The following is a 6024-nucleotide window of genomic DNA, read 5'->3' on the forward strand; positions in this document are numbered from 1 at the left end:
TATTTTAGTCTTTCAATTCAAGTGTTATAAATAATCTTATCATATAAAAAATAGAAAAAATATTTAATGTAGGATTTGCTTTTAATAAAGTTGCATAAACCAGATTCTAGAGCACTAGCCTGCAAATAAAAATGTGTAATCTATTTTCATCTTTACATGCAGATGGCCTTAGCTTAAGTCACTTAATCCTATTTGTATCAGTTTCTACATCTGCAACTGTACCTTTGATAATTGGGTATGTCATCCAAGTCACCTTACACTATATGAGAAGTAGAGTCATAGAGAGTATTTTTGTGTTTGGGGATTGGAAAAAAATAATTTTCATCCACACTTCTTCCACCCCTCACTGCACCCCTGGTATACCATATACCAAATCTATGCATGCTAGAATTTGGGGGAAAGAAAGATTGTCAAAGGGATTGTGTTAGGAACATAAATAAGATCTCATATGAGAAGAAAAAATTGTGTTCTTATTGTGGTTGGGGATGTATTTGCGTTTTTTGTCTGTATTCTCTTAACTATCACAAGTTATTGTCTCATTTAATATTTTCCTCTCCTCCTCAGTATAGTTGTATTCAAAAGAGAATGAGGTCAATAGCTTTATAACAACCAAAGAGAAGAATTATTAATTACTCAAATATCATTAAAATCTGTAATTGACGGGTTAAAAAGTTCTAAAAATACAAGAGGGTCTTATAAAAAGAAAGTTATCATGATTTCCATAGTACAGAGAAAATAAAGGTCCTAAGCAGGATAACAATGGTGATAAAAAGTATTGTACCTGCTATTCATTAGGTAATATGTTTTTGTTTTTGTGGCTATTTAAAAATGAAATTTATTGTATTTTGAAATGAAAATGCTGAAAAATATTTCTAATAATGTGTATTTATATCATGGGTAAATCACTTTATACATGCCTCCAATTGTAAAAAGTGGCATTCAGGTGTTGTGCAATATTATATTTATTACTGAATGATGATATTTTCTTATGATGTACCAACTGCTTTATAAATTATTTTTATTTCCATGAGAAAAACTGGAATATGCAATTTAAGCAAATTGTTGTGGAAGATCTAGAATCATTTAGATAATTTTTGCATTCTTCACAAGGAGTTGCCAATTATAGCACCTGTTTTTATTGTCCATTTCAGGTTGTGTCCAAATATACAATAAATTTTAATAGGTCTATAATAATGCCTCTTTCTTAACTTTGCCCTATTCATTTGTAGATCTTTGAAAATTTATTAGCTTCCTTCCTTTCTCTCCTCCCTACATTGGAAAAAAGGAAAAAAAGCCCTGGTAATAAATAACAAATATATCAAATAAAGCAAAAGAAATTCCCACTCACTCTATCTGAAAATGTATGTCTTATCAACTATCTTAAACCCCTTGCCTCTTTTAAGAAGTAGGTAACATATTTCATCATCAGTTCTCTGGAATTATAGTGGTCACTTCATTGATCAAAGTTGTCAAATTTTTTTTTCAAGACAATGGGGTTAAATGACTTGCCCATGGTCACACAACTAAGTAATTATTAAGGGTCTGAGGCTGGATTTGAATTCAGGTCCTCCTGACTCCAGGGTCAGTGCTCTATCCATTGCTCCACCTAGCTAACCCCAGTTGTAAAGTTTTATAAAAGTTGACTTTCTTTTTTTAACAATACAATAACAATTTGTATAAATTGATCTAATTCTGTTCACTTCATTCTGCATCAGTTTATATATGTCTTCCCATGTTTCTGTGTAACTGAATTGTCATTTCTTATGGTTCTAAATACTCCATTATATCTAACAAATTTGTTTAGTTATTTAGCAATAAATGGGGACTCCTTTAATTCCTAATTATTTATTACTAAAAAAAGTTTCTATAAATCTTTTTGTACATAAGGACTCTTTCCCTTTTTTTCTAAAAACTGATTATTTAAAAATAGTTTTGTTGTTATATTTTGTTTTTTTATACTGCCTAGTTCTGATCTCCTTATAGACTTCATAATGGAATACCTAAGTCAAAATGTTTGCAGTTTAGTGAATTTTTAGGGCATTGTCCCAGAATTCCTGGATCAATTGTGGACTAATGTGACTTTCTTATGCCTATATTTATCATTTTCCTGCATATTATTTTGGCCAATCTGATGAATTTGAGGTAGATCCTCAGTTTTTTCTTTTTAATTAATTTATTTTCATCCATATGCACATGCATATTTTTAAGTTACAAAATTTCTTTCCACCCTTCCTTCCCTCTCAGCGGCAATCAATCAGGTTAGCGTTATGCATAACATGTTTTGATGAACATGTTTTCAGATGAGTAACTTTAGGTATGAGGAATTAGAATTAAGGGAAAGAGATACACAAGCTAATTTTTATAAAGTGTTAATCAGATTCTGAAGGGTTGTTATTGTGTGTGTGTGTATTTTGTTTTGTTTTTCTTCCTCTGGATGGGGATAATATGGTCCATACAGTTGTCCTAGCTCTCTGGACTGCTGAGAGGAGCTGTTTCCATCAAGGTTTGTTCATCTCACATTGTTGTTGGTGATGTGTACATTGTTCTCTTGGTTCTACTCCCTTTGCTCAGCATTAGATCCTTTAAGTCATTCCATGCTTCTCTATTTATGATTTCTTATAAAATAATAGTATTCCAAAGTATTCATGTATCATAACTAATTTATCCATTCCCCAATTGATGGGCATCCCCTCAATTTCCAGTTCTTGGCCACTACAAAAAGAGCTGCTATGAATATTTTGGAACATGTGGGACTTTTCCCATTTTTAATAGTTTCTTCTGGATATAGACCTAGAATTGGAATTTCTGAGTCAAAGGACCAGTTTTATTGCTCTTTGTTTCTTTCAATTGCATGGCTCTATTAGTGACAATATCATAAGGATATTGATAGTTTAGATTACTTTGAAAACTTTTCATATCATTTACTGACATTAGTTTAGGAAGGCTTCTCATTCTTATATAAATTCACCTATGATCAACAAATATTTATTAAATAGTTTCTGCAAATTTGGCACAGTGAGGTTCTGAGTTTATAAGTACAAATCAATAAATCTACTTTCAATGAGTTTTCTAATGGAAGAGAAGGGCAGCTAGATGGTACAATGGGTAGAGCACCCACCTTGAAGTCAGGAGGACCTGATACTTGGTTAACTGTGGCCTTGGACAAGAAGCCTAACCCTGATTATCTCACACCCAGGGCTTTCTCCAGTTATCCCAATTCATAGCAGGCCACTGGACCCAGGTGGCTCTGGAAGAGAAAGTGAGACTGGTGACTTAGTACAACATCCCTTTACTCAAATCCAGTTCACACATATTCCCTCCCTGATGTCATGATCTTCTTTGAGAATGGAAAACCAACATTATTATAAATGGGGGACATGAATATGTATGCAAAGCAAGTAAATATACTAAATATATGCTAGTGTGGGGGAAGGAAGGCACTAGCAGTGGGAAGTAGTGATGGTTATCAAGAAAGACTTCATGTGTAAATAGTGCCTTAAGTTGCCTCTAGCAGAGATGCAATCTGGTAGAGATAAAGGAGTTATATTCCAGGCAAAGGGGATGGATGATCAATGCAAAGGCACAGAGTCTGAAGATGGAATGTTGTGAGAGTGATAAGAGAAGTTATTTTGAAGATATCAGGGTTGGGGAAAAGGGGTAATATCCATTGAGACTAGAAAAGTAGGCAGAGGTCAGTTAAGACTTTAAAAAGCTAAATTGAGGGATTTATCATTTTTCCTAGAGGTAAAAGGAAGGAACTAGATTAGGTTTAATATGAGTCACATGGTCAGACCTATACTTTAAAAAAATCTATTTTGTCAGCAATGTGTAGGATGGATCAGATTGGGAAGAAAGTTGAAGAATTAAGACGTTATTTTCATAATCTGGAGAAGACAAAAGCATGAACAAAAGTGGTAGTTGCATGAGTGGATGAGGGAAATACAAGAGATATGAAAGTAGAAATGAGAAGATATGGATTGGATATGTGAAGATGTGGGGGTGAGGGGAAGTGAAAAATCAAAGGTAATGCCAAGATTATGAAGTTAAACACTAGAAAGATAGTGGTGGTACCTTTGTCAGATAGAAGGAAGCTTGGAAAAAGGGAGGGTTTAATAGGAAAATACAATCATCCTTTCCATAGTGAAGGGGTTAAGAGCACAATACCCCTGGGATCTGGAAAATCTGCATAAAAAATTTGACCATTTTTCATACCAGAGAAGAAGTCTGAATTATTATGGTATTAAAAGAAAATATGTTGATAATAAATAATACCAAATATATATTTTATGCATTTATAAACTTTTTGTGTCATATGCTGGTCTTCATGTGTTGTCTGTGACTTCCACAAAATTGTCCTAAAATTCCCAATTAATTTCTTATGCTGATCCATGATTTATCAAAACCATGATAGGAAAAGTAGCAACATGGAAGGAATAATTGTAATGAGTTAAATTTTAGACATATTGAGTTTTAGATGTCTCTGGGCTACTTAGTTTGTAATTTCTAATAGTGATCTGGGGATGAAGCTTAGTGGAGAGATGGGCTAAATATTTTGATCTGGGAGTCATCTGTCTAGAGATGATAGCTAAGCCCATAACTAATGATGAAGTTACTAGGGAGGAAGTAGAAAAGAGGTCCCAGGACAAAACCTTAAGGAACCCAGGTAGCAGGTGTGAGGTGATTAGTCAGCAAAAGAAACAAGAAATATTCAGGCAAATAGGAGATGAATCAGGAGAGGATGAAAACTAGAGGAAAGGGTATACAGGAAATAGAACTAAAAAGCTGAAAAATCTGGGAGAGGGGGATATTGCAAAATAAAGGAATTGTGGGTTGATCTAGGTATGTAGTGAACATGAAGGATGTGAGAACTTGTTCAAATTGAGGTTTCAGGCAGAGGATAGAGGTTGACTCTTGGGAGTCTTGAATTGAGTCAGTTTTAAAATGAACATGACTTGGTTAGGAATCATTTTATAAAACCAAGAGTTGGGGAAGAAAGGAAGATGGTAATCCAACTACTGAAGTCCTTGAGAAAGGAGGGTTGATACATTACAGTTAGCCTAGTTTTGATTGGATAGAAATTTGAATTATGTGGATTTCACAAGAAGAAAGGGTACTGAGGGAACAAATAGTATTCTGACTCCTACTTGAGGACTAATATGTGAAGTGTGTTTGTGTGTGTGTGTGTGTGTGTGTGTGTGTGTGTGTGTGTGTGTGTGTGTGTGTATGAGGAGAGAGAGAGAGAGAGGAGAGAGAGAGAGAGAGAGAGAGAGAGGAGAGAGGAGAGAGGAGAGAGAGAGAGAGAGAGAGAGAGAGAGAGAGAGAGAGAGAGAGAGAGAGAGAGAGAGAGAGAGAGAGAGAGAGAGAGAGAGAGAGAGAGAGAGAGTGTTCTGGAGAGAATAACCAAATGTGCAATGTCATTAGGATTCAACCAAGTTTTGATTAAGGCCGTGAAAAGTGTCAGCCAAAGAAGAGGTTTGGGGTAAAGGGAGTTCATTTTCTATGAAATAGGAATTCCAATGAGCACAGTGGAAGGGGTAGACAGGAATGGATTAAGCAGTAGATGTGATTGGGTTGAGAGGGATGGAGATAAGAGACATGAGGAAGAGAAAGGGGAGAGTTTTCTTCTACATGACTGCTAATTATTACAGAGATAAGGAGACAAATAGGAAAAGCCATAAGGATGGTATGGTGGCATAAAAGGAGAGAACTTCATATAATATTCAAGTGGTGTTGCAGAGAGAACTGGATCATTTCTTTATATGTATTGGATATGAGATCTTTAACAATGAAACTTACTGCCAAGACTTTTTCCCCTTTTACTTATCTATTTCCCTTCTGATTTAAGTTGCATTGATTTTGCTTCTCCTAGCTAAATTTAGAGAGCCTGATAACTCCTTTATTTTCTGAGACTAGAAGAGAAGAGTTAAGGACTGAAAGTTTCTGAGGAGTACATTGTGGGAAATAGTGGAGCTCACCATGGGTGCCCTTAATCTCTACAAAGAAGTATGATCATCTGTTGTTAGG

The sequence above is a fragment of the Macrotis lagotis genome, chromosome 5 (genome assembly GCF_037893015.1).
Source record: "Macrotis lagotis isolate mMagLag1 chromosome 5, bilby.v1.9.chrom.fasta, whole genome shotgun sequence".
Taxonomy (NCBI): domain Eukaryota; kingdom Metazoa; phylum Chordata; class Mammalia; order Peramelemorphia; family Peramelidae; genus Macrotis; species Macrotis lagotis.